The 12,768-nt window shown below is 40.7% G+C and overlaps 1 long non-coding RNA gene across 1 annotated transcript; it reads left to right on the top strand.

Annotated features, from left to right (window-relative positions):
- Positions 1-343: 343 nt before the first annotated feature.
- LOC102150362 (uncharacterized) lies at positions 344-12,523 on the top strand. The gene is made up of 4 exons (XR_002800351.2): positions 344-375; positions 6,384-6,488; positions 10,313-10,405; positions 10,730-12,523. It is a non-coding gene; the product is annotated as an uncharacterized lncRNA (long non-coding RNA).
- The last annotated feature ends 245 nt before the right edge of the window (positions 12,524-12,768 follow it).

Below are 12,768 nucleotides of genomic sequence, written 5' to 3' on the forward strand. Positions count from 1 at the left end.
ATTTCATGTACATTTTAATTGCATTTTTAAAATCTCTGCTTGGTTGCATATGAGACAATTTAAAAATAGTTAAGGTGTTTTGGAAATAAACAACATTTTTAAGAGTTTTTGATTATCAAAAAGAGTTCGTTTAGGAGGGGAAAAAAACAACAAAAACCAAAGCAAATCCATGCTTCATACGAAATGCAGATACTCTTAGCTATCTGGTAAAAGGGCAAAAAATAAGACTTTAAAGTCTTTAGCACCATTTAAAAAAAATCATATTGAAAGATTTTTCTTTTTTTTTTCTTCTTCTTCTTGTATGACTACACAAGTAGAGGGTAGAGTTGGTAAGCCAGCATTACTCAGCTGCATCCTGCTCAGCCCGGAGCACAGGTGAGCTCTGCTGGGGGACCAGCTGCTGAGTCTCTCAGCCAGCTCCTGAGGGAGGGCTTTTCAGGCTCTGAGTTACAGAGTTGATGGGACTGCTGCCCCTCAGTGACTTCTCTCCATATCACCCTCTCCTTTCCTTCCTGCTCCTCTCCAGGCTGTCCCTAGGGAGGACAGTCTGTATGAAGAGATGCATGGCCGACCTTGAGCTACACACAGGTTGTCAGACAAGCATCCTCAGTGTGCACATCTTTGCTCTTGTACTGAGGGGTTGGGGTGCTGGGGTGGCTGCACACAGTAAGAGCCACCCCCTGCAGTGGGACAGATGTCTGAGGGCTGGCCTTCAGGAGCGCTGGTTAATCTTTCATTTCCTTCTCCACTTTCACAGTATCAGTTGTTTAGAGGAGGTTTCTCATATGGAGAGCATCTATAATGGCTAAAGCTACCCGTACATTTATTGCTTAACAGGACCTGCTCCAGAACCTGTGATATTAATGACATCTACACAGTTTCTCCCACAGTCTCTCTAATCCTGCATCGTGAAGTTTCTGGACTTAGATTGCTTTCTAAATGTCTTCACATTCACTTTGCACTTTTAAGAAACCGAAACTTGAAATTCAGATGACATGTTTGTTTAAAAACATAACACAGAATTCTGATCAATAGACATATCAAAGAAAAGACATTAGAGCTATATTGCAGTGGTGGTGAACAAATGTAATTTGCATGTTTTAAAAGTAAAATAAAATGTTAAACTTAATAATGTATCTTTAATCCCAGTGTTCAGTTTTTATTGTTATACTTTCTCAAATCTTGATAGCAGTGTTTTAAAAGTTTTGCAAAGCAAATTGGGTAACAGTGCATGCTTCTGTCTATGCTCTGGATTGTATTAAATATTTTGGAATTAATCTTTTCTTAAAATTTTGAAAAAAAATAAATTCATAGTATTGTTCTTATTGGTAGTCTAATCATTCTTGTTACTATTTTGACAACTTAAAATTTTCCAGGAAATTATCCAGTAAACAAGATTGTAAAAGTAACTGGCATTTAACCCTGTGTCTGACAGCCTCTCAGGTTTTGCACTCTGTTGTGTCTGCTGTTATAGCCCCATTATTATTTCTAACACCTTTATTTTCATTTGCTGTTTCATTGTTCATTATGTCAAAAGATTGATTCTTAAAATTTCTTATCTGTTTTATTATTTTCTATATTTTTATTTGTTTTTAGTTCATTCTTTTTACTTTCATTGGAGTTGACTTTTTATTTTTTGAATTTCATGAAATCAGTGTCTAGTTTATATCTATTTGTTATTCTTTGATAAATGGAATACTTTATGAGATGAATTTAACTCTGGATTGTGGGCAGGAAGCCACTGCCAGGACAGAATATAGAGGGAGAACGGTTTCCGTTAAGCAAAGAGGTGCATTTTATCTCCCTGTCTGCTTAATCAGTACACAGAACATATCATACAAAAAACTGGGCTGAGCTCCAATGAAGGACGAGTGAAAATTGGTGAAAGAAATATCAACAATCTAAGATAGGCAGAAGACACCATCTTACCGGCAGAAAGCAGCAGTCAGTCAGTCATGCAGAACAACTTGAAACGACTTCTAAAGAAAATGAAAGAAGAAAGTGCCAAAGCAGGGCTGCGTTTGAACATCAGGAAGATAAAGATCACAACAAAAAAAGAACCACACAACTGTAACACAGACAATGAAGGCATTGAAATTGTTAAAGATTTTGTTTACGTTGGTTCAGTCATCAATTTAAACGGAGACTGCAGCCAAGAAACCATGAGAACACAGACCTGGAAGGGCAGTAAAGAAAGAATTAGGAAATATCATCAAGTGTAAGGAAGTGTCACTAGAGAACAAGGCCAAGATTATATGCTCATATTCCCAATTACTATGTACGGGTAGGAAAGATGGAGAGTGAAAAAGTGACAGGAAATAATGGATTCATTTGGAATATGGCATTGGAGGAGAGCTCTACAAATACCCTGGACTGCTAGACAGATGAATGAGTGGGTCCCAGAGCGAATTAGGCCCGAACTATCAATGAAGGCAAAAATGATAAAACTGAGGCTGTCCTACTGTGGGCCCATCATGAGATGCAGGATTCTTTGGAAAAGACAATAATATGAGAATCATAATGGAAATAGTAGAAGGTAGCAGGAAAAGAGGATGACCAAATACAAGATGGACTGACTCTGTAAAGGAAGCCATAGGCGTGAGTCTACAGGAGCTGGGGAGGGCTACTGAGGAGAGGACACCGGGCATCACTCATTCATAGGGTTGCCAGGAGTGAGAGCCAACTTGATGGCATGCAACAAGAATAACATAACAGCATCCCATGTGTTGTAATAAGAGATAGCTTCCTTCCTTCTTTTCTTTCTTTCTCTCTCTCTCTCTCTTTTTTTTTTTTTTTTGTTAATTTACACATTCCTGTTTCTTTTGCTTTGGTGTTTTATAGATTACATGATGTATTTCTCATCCGGGATGAGCTGTCTCTTCCAGGTTTGAGGACATCCTTGGGCTAACGTACTTGGGTGCTGCCAGTTTCTGTCTTTCGTAGCTGATCCTAAGTTCAGATTGACATGCACAGCACTCCCTTATTTCCTGTCATGTGCAAAGTAGTCATCTAGTGTTGTTCTGTTATCTTGAGTGTGAATCTTGCGATTGGTCAGCTTCTCTGACAATGGTGGAGAGTTAGAAGCAGTCTGCAATTCCTTTTTGAGCCTAGTTTTATAGGAAATTCCACACAAGCTACATGAGCTCTTCCTGACACTGTCTAGTTTCTTGATTAAAAATTGTTCCTAGAAGGCCAACATCGCACGATATAAGTCTGTTCCATATGTGCTCTCTGGCTTTACCATTTTTGTAGGCTGGGAGTCTATGAATCAGATACAGATAAGGGGGAATGAAAAGCTTCAAATATTTATTGTGTTCCAGGCCATGTACACACTGAGCGAGCGTGCGACTCTGTTACTCAGCAGGTACATCTACTGAGCAAGAGGATTTGGGCTGGTGTTCATCAGCATTTGTGTATTTTTATTTTCTTGGTTGTGTCTTGCCTCATTTTATGGTCAGTGGAATTCCTGGGTTGCCTGAGAAGGGGCGAGCCATATAAGAGTTTTCGAAAGTCTGTTCCTATGATTTCTGCTTATGACTTGCAGCATAGAAATTTAGACAGTTAGTCCAGAATGTATTTCTCAGTACCCACACACAATAGAAAGTATAGTCAGGAGAAATACTGCCTCTTCTTGAGTCTATTGTCCATTTTTATCTTTAATATACTGTGCTAGTAGATTCTACTTAAATGAATCTTTATTTAATATATTTTAATGTGATGAGAGAGCCATCTTCTCCTTGCTAAATAGAATTATTCTCTAATTTGTTGAGTAACATGAAGAATCGGTAGAAACTCCTATTGACTTTAGCATATGTATCATCATTATGGGATTTATGTCAGCCTTGCAGATAAGCTCTAAAAGTAGGATGGGGGAGCAAGGAGAAAGAGAAAAGAAATCATCATCACTTTGTAGCACCTAAATTCAATGTATTTCAAAGTCTGAAAATTGCACAAATAGTTTAATTTGATTGGCACAGATGGCGAAATTAGAGCAACCCTTGGCCTTGGGCTATGCTCCTGGATTTCATTTATTCAACAAATATCTATTGTGTTTCAGGCAATGTACCCATCATTGAGGATAAAATGGAGAAAAAGATATGTGGCTTCTGCCCTTTTAGGGTATATATCTTAGTGAGGAGACTAAAACAAAACAAAACAATGCAGCAACAATATTCTTAAAGAACAGTCAATTGGATAAAATCACTGACAGTTTGCATCAAGTACAACAAATAAAAAAAGAGCTAAGTTAAGAAAAAATGGACAGATGGATGGTTAGGGAAGTCCTCTTTGAGCAAGGATATTTAACCTGAGAACAAACTATGAGAAGCAGAAGTAGTTAAATGAAAGGGAGACAGAAACCAATAAAGGTAGAGGTAATAGCATTCATAAGGACATAGAGGAGGGGAAAAAACGCAACTCAGTATGTTTGAGGGTCAGAGAGCTAACTGGAGAGTTGTGACCAGATAGGAGTGTGGTAAGAGGTGAGGTCAGCAAGATGGGCAGCGGCCAGGTCATGCCCAGCATTGTGGGCCATGGTGAGATGGGCCATGGTTCTGAGGGGCGTGAGAAGAAGGGTAGGAAGCATTGGAAGGATTTAAACAGGACAGTAACATGATCTTATTTATAATTTAAGAACAGTACTGTCTGGAGAATGAATTAGAGAAGAGAAAGTTGGGACCCCTGTTAGGAGGATGTTGGCAATAATCTGAGTGAGAGCTAATGGCAACCTGCACTAAGATGGTAGAAACTAGGACGGAGGACAGAGAACAGGTTCAGAGTATATTTTAGATGCATAATTGATGAGCCTGTATTTATATCAGTTAACAAAGTATAGGAGTTGATGTACTCATCCAAAAGGAAGGTGCGCGAAGAGAAAACTGTTCTGAGCTTGGAGAAACTGCAAGCCCCAGGGGTTTGGTAGAATGAAAGTGGCGAAGGAGATGTAAAAGAATTGCCAGGAAGGCATGGAGTTCACTGATGACCAAGAGCAGATTTAAAGGAATAATTGGAGCAGGAAGTCCCAACGTTCGGTTAAAATTGATGAGAATAGAGGAAATGGAGACCGCATCTTAGACAATTCTCAAGGAACATGTAAAGGGAGTAGAGAAATAATCTGTTAGCTAACAAGTGCTAGGAGGTCAAGGAATGATTTTTTTTCATTCTGAAGATGGGAAATTCTGGGACAATGTATGTCTACTGATTAGAATGATACATTAGAAAGAAAGATTAATGAGGTAGGAGAGAGAAGAAAACAACTGAAGGATCAAGTCCTTGGGAAAGTGAATGAAGATGGAATTCGAGGATAGGTAGGATTGGCTTTGATAAGAGAATGGACTTGGCTTCCTTTTTAATCTTGGGCGGAAAGAAAACGTAGGTGCATGTATAGACAGGCCACTGGTTCAGTGGTGGGAATACAAGGATTTATGAGCCCGATGGTTTCTATTTTCAGTGAGTCTGAGAGTGCATGTGGGAGAATGGTAGAGATTTCAGTAACAAGAGGATATGGAAATACAATACTGGGAAAACATAGTTTTAGTGCCAGGAATTAGTATCAATTGAGGTTTAAGATTATGCATTTAAAGAGAATCTACTCCTGTTGTTTGAATCCTCCTGGTGTGGATTAAGAACCACACTGAACAATTGTGATAAGGAAAGCAAACCCAGCAATTAGTGATCCTTTCATTGTGTAGCCTTGAGGCTCCATTTGGTCACCACACCCACTGCCAAGCCTCTGGAGTTAGCTATTACTTTGCTTGCCCTCCTTTTACACCCCAGGAAAGCTGGGTTTGGCTACTTGGTTGCTGCTTTTGAGAAATACCAATGCTTACTCTAAAAGTTCCCAAATAAACTTCCATCTGAAAAATCTTAATCAGTATCTATTGTCCTACTTCTCCAAGAAACATTCAAAATTCCTGAAATCTGAATATTTTCTCCCCCTCACAATGGCAGTTTTGTGTGTTTCTATGAAAGTACTTATGACATTTCGTCATTATCTGGCCCCTGCCAGCAGTCGCCCCATCTTCTCGTTCCATGTGGGCTGTCTCTTTGAGACTGTGCAATGTTTCTTGTCTTGGGTATGTAGCACATGTTGAAGCCTTTACTCAAAATGCTGACACCAAATTGTTTTTCTGATTAAATATCATGCCGATAGAAAGGTCTTCCCTAACTCTTCATACTAGATTTTTTCCCCTCTGTGTTCAAACATATCTACGCCTTCTCCCTAGGAGGGCACTGCCCTCCTTCACCCCATAAACATCTCATGGCTTAGACACGTGACTAGCTTTGACTGATGAAATGTCAGTGGAAAATACATGTCACTTCCAGCTAGAAGATTTAAGAGCTGACACTTTATTCACCATACTCTCTTTCTTTTCCACCCTGAGATCTCGAACACATGTGCCAAAGATGGAATACCTGTCAGTGTGGGACCCTGATTGACTGTGGTGAGCAGAACATGTGGCCCTGGCTTCAGAGCTGGACAGTGAAAAGTAAGGAAATCTTAGGGTTTATAAGGATGGTGACCCATGTCAGATCACAGTGAAACACTTAGAAAACTGCCATCCATGGGAAATGGGAAGGCAAATATGTTCTAAGAAGATCATACATAGCTTTAGACAAGTAAATGGGAATTCAGACTTTTGGTGGCACGAGTTTTTTGGTAATATTTGCATTTAAGGAGGGTCTATGAGGAAGAGATAAGATCAGGAAAGAATTGTCCAATTTACGAACAGGAAGAAAAAGAAATGAAAAACCTATAATCAATAAATTGAAAGGTTGGAAGATGCAATCAATTCTTAGTCTCCCAACTTTGAGCCCCATAGGTTGGTTAAAATCGAGCCAGGGACAAGGGCCAAATCCTGAGAAACATTGAAGTCTTTGTTAAACCTTGTAAAATTTTACTGAATTACTTTCAGTTGGATAAAATGGTTCAGATAGAGACAGAATTACCTTTTCTCTTCTTTGGAAATCCAGTAGACTCAAGGTACAAGCAGTTAAGTCTAGAGGGATAAAAATGCAGATCCAAAAAGTGATTTTGGATGTAGTTATTTGAAATAAAGTGGAAAAGAGACTGACACCATTTTTGAGAAACTGTCTTACTAAGAGGACACTAGTCTGAACTAAAACAGAGTGATCCTTAAGACTTAAATTGTGTCTTAGGCGTCCAACCTTATGCAGAAAGGAAGCCTGCTAAGAATCTGCTGAGTCTTCAGGAGAGGTATTCTATACTGATCTCTTCAAATGTGTCCAAGTAGGATAATTAAAAGGAGGGTGGGACCAAGGAAGAATTTGATCAATGGACCAAGGAACAGAACAGTGTCTTAGTAAAGCAACGTCTGTCAATGGGGTTTTAGAGTGTTTATTGAAATTATGCAGTCTCTCTTCCATCATTGATGTATTGCTTGTAGAGAGAGAATTTTCATCTTTGTTTTTCTTTTTTTAGTATACAGTATAGATCTCCAGAGCCAGAGGAGCTATTTCCTTTGCGTAAGGAATTCATGTATTTGCAAGCAAAAAGGGGAATGAAATTAATATTTGTGATCAGAATGGCAGACTGTGGGAGACCGTATTGTCATTTGTAGCTATTTGCTCTCCCTCTCGAGTAGAGGACACTTCTCTTCCCATTGAAAAAGGCCTGGCCAAGTGAAAGTGAGCATTGTGTTTGTCAACGGTAGTGATCAGAAATGGCTTTAAGAAGTAGTGTGTGGTTAGCCATGCTCTCTTTTTCATCCCAGCTCTTACGATTATGGGTTGAGATAGAATCTCCATCAGCCTGGATGCCTGAGTGACTACTAAGAGTGGCATCCTTGTGGACCAGCAAATGACTTGTGAGGCACATGAGAAATCGACTTCACTGTTTTCAGCTAGTTCAGTTAGTTTGTTTGTGTGTTTCCTCTGCAGAACCTTGCCTATTCCGAGTCCTCCTATTACAACTCTCATAGCATCCTGCTCTTTTTCTGTCACCATCAGGTGTATCATTAGTTTTGTAACTTTTTACACATTGGGGTGAGAAATAGTGTTACTTCTTCAGCTAGAAATGCCTAAAGAAGGGTACTTTTTGTTTAGGAACTTTGATCAGATGCCCAGGAATAGCAGGTAGGGCTCTAAGCAACTGCGTTGGAGGGACAAGAAGGAGAGAGATAAAATGAGCATTTATGAACTATGAACTGGAATTTGGGGCTAGTAGAGAGGGCAAAGAAAGGAGAAGAAAGAAGAGAGATTAGCAAAGGTTCTGAGTAATTTATAGAACCATGCTGGAGACAGCAGGAAAGGAAGAGGAGCCTTCCAATTACAGGGGAGTCTGTCCTCAGCGCAGGCCATTCAGTCATCACGAGAAGGTGTGTGTCTGCTGGATAGGGCAGCCCCAAGGAAGCTCTGAGAGAGATGCTGTTCTTCCACGAAGGGTCGAGCATGTATTAGAAGTTTGTGTTTGCCTGTCAGCCCATGTAAAAGAGTAAGCCCTCAAATGAAAAATGGGAGCCAAAGGTGATTAGATGAACTGTAAGTTCCCGGGAATTTCCCGAGATCTTGGGAAATGAAGGAATTTCCATAGCATATGAGATGGGAACTTGGGCAGAATCTCTGGATCTGAAGGGCATTGGTGACCCCAGCTGACATTGGGCTTACATTTATTTCATGTATATCTCCTCTGCTGCTCTGCAAGCTCCCTGAATGTGGGGACTGGGTCTACTTGTTCAATATCTTTATTTCAGTGCCTACTATAGCTCCAGGCATGGATGAATGAATGAATGAACAAATGACTGGATGAATTGGATTGAGTTATTTATGTATATATCTTCTTCTCCACCTGATTGAGAGTTTCAGCGACCTAAAAGCCATATTGTATGCCTCTCGACATCCCTGCTAAATAAGGACAGTGACAAAGTTTGGGAAGTTTAGGTATTAAACTAAATTGTTTTCCTGGTTATTTGTTTTAGTTGTCATTGTTATTGTTTTAATTAACTCCATTTGTCTGATTGACTTCCCTGAGTCCTCGGAACTAAATGTCTTTGCCTGGAAATGTCTATTCCTATCTCTGAGGCTGCAGAAAAAACAGTCAAGTGGAAAATTATGACTTTCGAGGCCAGATGGATGTAGGTCCAAATCCTAGCTCACCCAAATACAATCTTGGGCAAGTTCCTTAGCTTGGCTCCTCTTTCTCTAAAAGAGGGATCGTAATGCCCACGCTGAAGTTTTTTGTGACAATTGAATTAGACCACATGTTTGAAGCCCCCTGCAAAGTGTTTGATGTGTTGTAGATGCTCCGTACGTTTTGGATCCCTGATAGGGGCCTGATGCTGCAGCCAGAAATGAAGCAATCCCATCCCCAGTTCCACAGCACTCGTCAGCAGAACCAGTCCTGGTGCTTTCATGCCCTTGTTGAAGCTGCACTGTTCTCGTTGCCACTGGGAGATCATTTCTAAGCTTTCACTATTGCCATTTGGGATAGTGCCTGGTAAGAGCAGTTGAGGTTACCCAGTTCTGATATCATCCTTTAAGCAAACTATGGTTTCTCCAGACAGACAGACAGAGGAAAATGAATTGTACAAAATGAGAGGAATTTTTGAAACTTGGGCTCTTCACAGATCAAAACAAAGAAGAATGTTCTTTCCATTGAAACTTTTCGTTATTTGTCTGAATTCTGGAACTGAGGAGGTGATATGGAGGGAGAATGTAAATAGGATGACATTATCATTCTATAATTTTTTCAGAGTTTACAACTGGTTTAAAAATGTACACTTATGTCATTTAGGTTAAAAGTTAACTGGACATGAGACATAATAGCAAGCACGTGGAGGTCATGGCCATCCTGGGCGAGGCCAGAGCTGTGAGATATGCAGCCACAGGATCAGTAACTATGATTGTCCCAAACAATCATTAATTCCTCGGACACTTAATGTCCTGAGAACATCTACCGTGTGATGCTAGGGGAGTGTCTAGGACCTAGAGTCCCAGGTTGCTGACCTGTTCCCAGACGAGGTCTGGTTGTGGGTCTGATATCACCAGCCACAGGCTGCATAGATTCTTCTGTCTCTGGGATCTGGGAACCAAGTCAAAGCAAAAGTGACCCACCCAAGTTTCAGGAAATATCACAGAGAACTAGGGAACCGCTGCAGCCTGTGTGGGTTGGATGCACCACAGACGCAGGTGGGAGGCCATGACTCATGATACCTGTGCTGTGAGCGGGAAGTGGAGGGTTCTCAAGAAGAAATAAAGTTATTTTCCTCATTGCTGTTGGCATAGGTCATCGATGCGGCTTTATGCCAATTAAAAAAGTTAATGGGAAACCTGTTCCTCTTTCTTTCCTTGTCAGATCCTCTACAATTTGGAAAGTGATCCCTTGAGACAATGGGTTCCATTTTTGAGTGCTTTTTCTATACCTCCCAGACTAAGAGATTTGGAAATGGTAAGTGGATATTAGATAAAAAAATGAGTTTGAATTTAATAAGACACCTCTGGTGCTCATATGACATGTTTGCTTTATGTTTCATCAGCATGTGATCATAACCCTGCCCCGCTAAAACCTGTAGCTGTCGCTCCATCACCTACAAGATGGTGCCAACATCATTTCAGCTGATATTCAAGATCCTCCCTGGGCTGGACTCTGGTCCCTTCTCAGCCTCAGTTCCCTCTGTGCCTTCTCTCAGGTTCTATAAACAGGTCAGGCTGAACTACTTGCATTTCATGAGTCAAGCTGTTTTCCCACAGATCTGTACTTTTTTATTTGCAGGGGCAACTTCTGCTCATCATTTAATATTTAACTCAGGATTCTCCTCTCTGTGTACCTTCTGTGACTTGTGAACATGGATCCAACCCCTCCCTCTTATGTACTGAAATTGTACCTGGTACACACTTCTATACAACACTTACATTGTGTCACAGTAATACACTGACTTCCTTCAGGTCTTGTAAATTGAGGAGAGAGAATCAGTCCAATGGATGGCCAATCCCATGGTTGGCACATAGAAGGCACTTACAAAAGTTTATTGAATTGAAATGGAAATTTCACCTTAAAAAATATTTTTAATCATTAACAAAGTTGGAGCTTTATACACAAAAGATAATAAAGCAAGAAAATAGCAAAAAGACCAAGAAATAGCTATCTATGGCTGATTTAACTTGTTTACCATCAGATGCTTTATTTTTATTCCTGCTATCAAACGTGTGCCCATCTCCTGAAGAGGTGTAATTTCAAAAGCCATAAATTCTTTTCTCTTTACATCACAAAAGAGAGAGGACAAAATCAGCGATCAAGGGAAAGCATGAGACAGACATGCCCTTGGAGAAGCCACAGCCTGTCTCTGGTGACCACGACTAATAGGAGCCAAGAAGGTCAAAACCCTGCACCACAGCATCTGTGACTCAGGTCCCAAGTACACGGGGCCTGAGGAGGCTCTGGTTGCATTCAAGACATGATGGATATTTAAGATGCCAGTGACATAATCTGACAAAAGTCCGTTTTCTTCTATCTGAGTGCAAAGCTGAAGTCCATTCTCAGAGACATGAAAATCAATCACTGTGCAGCTTCCTAGAGAGTCAAGTAACAGGTCCCTTCTGGGCCCTCCCAGATCATTCCTAAGCAAAAGCTAGATTGCTTTTCTTCTCTCCTTCAAATATGTTTAACCATCACGTGAACTCAATGCATCCCAACGGCCCCCACAGCTCGTGTCCACATGGTGTCGTTACTGAGTCCTTTGTATCAGCTCCAGTTCTTCTCTCTTCAGGTTTTGAGCAGAAAGGAAGTTCTCCGGAGCCTTATTGCATGCTCATCTCCACCTGCTCTCTGCAGAAGTTTCCAGATTGCTCCTCATTCAGTTTTGGAAAATTGGCCTTAATGTTTATCAAATATCTACTCTGTATCAGACATAAGGCATATGCATACATGCATCATTTTATTTAGTCTTCATGACAAGTGGGAAGGGAATTATTATTGTCCCCATTTTAAGGATAGAGGAATGCTAGAGCAGAGACGTATAGGAACGCAGCTTGGCTCCCGGAGCTAACCTCTTGGAGAGCAGAGATTCCCAGGATTTGGACCCTGAGGCCCATTCTCTTAAGCACTATACTTCCTTGCTCTCTTTCTTCTGCCTGAGCACTGCCATTAGGCTCCTGTGCTCACATGTTCCAGCCACCCAGGCAGGGCCAGCCGAAGTCATCTGTGAGATTTTTTAGCAAACACACAGCCCTAAATACAGCCTGGTGGCCCATGTGACTCTAGAGGCTCCAGACCACCTGAGTTGGCCACCATTCACTGAGGACACTGTTTCTCCCTCCTTGGCTCTTTAGAGGATTCAAAAGTACATCGGAGCACACGTGCTTTAAAACATCACTAGTGAATTGCAACTTCTTTATAATCAAAACATCGAAAAGAGATCTTCCTTTGGAGTCCTCAGGAAAGGCTATGCCCTGTTATCCCATGTCAAGACCAGGAGCCAGTCCGCAGACTGGAGGTGAGACTTTATTTGGAGGATCTCTGCAAATGAGCAAAATAAATAAAATTTATTTTTAATGCCCACTCTGCCAAGCACTTTGACAAGGGATTTTTTTTTATTGAGTTCATAATAGTTTACATCAATGTGAGATTTCAGTTGTACATTATTTCTTGACTGTCACCACATAAGTGCTCCCCTTCACCCCCTGTGCCCACCTCCCACACCCCTTCCCCTGGTAACCACTGAACTGTTTTCTTTGTCCATGTGTTTGCTTATATTTCCACATATGAGTGAAATCATCTGGTGTTTGTCTTCCTCAGACTGGCTTATTTGGCTT

Source organism: Equus caballus, chromosome 15 (genome assembly GCF_041296265.1).
Source record: "Equus caballus isolate H_3958 breed thoroughbred chromosome 15, TB-T2T, whole genome shotgun sequence".
Taxonomy (NCBI): Eukaryota; Metazoa; Chordata; class Mammalia; order Perissodactyla; family Equidae; genus Equus; species Equus caballus.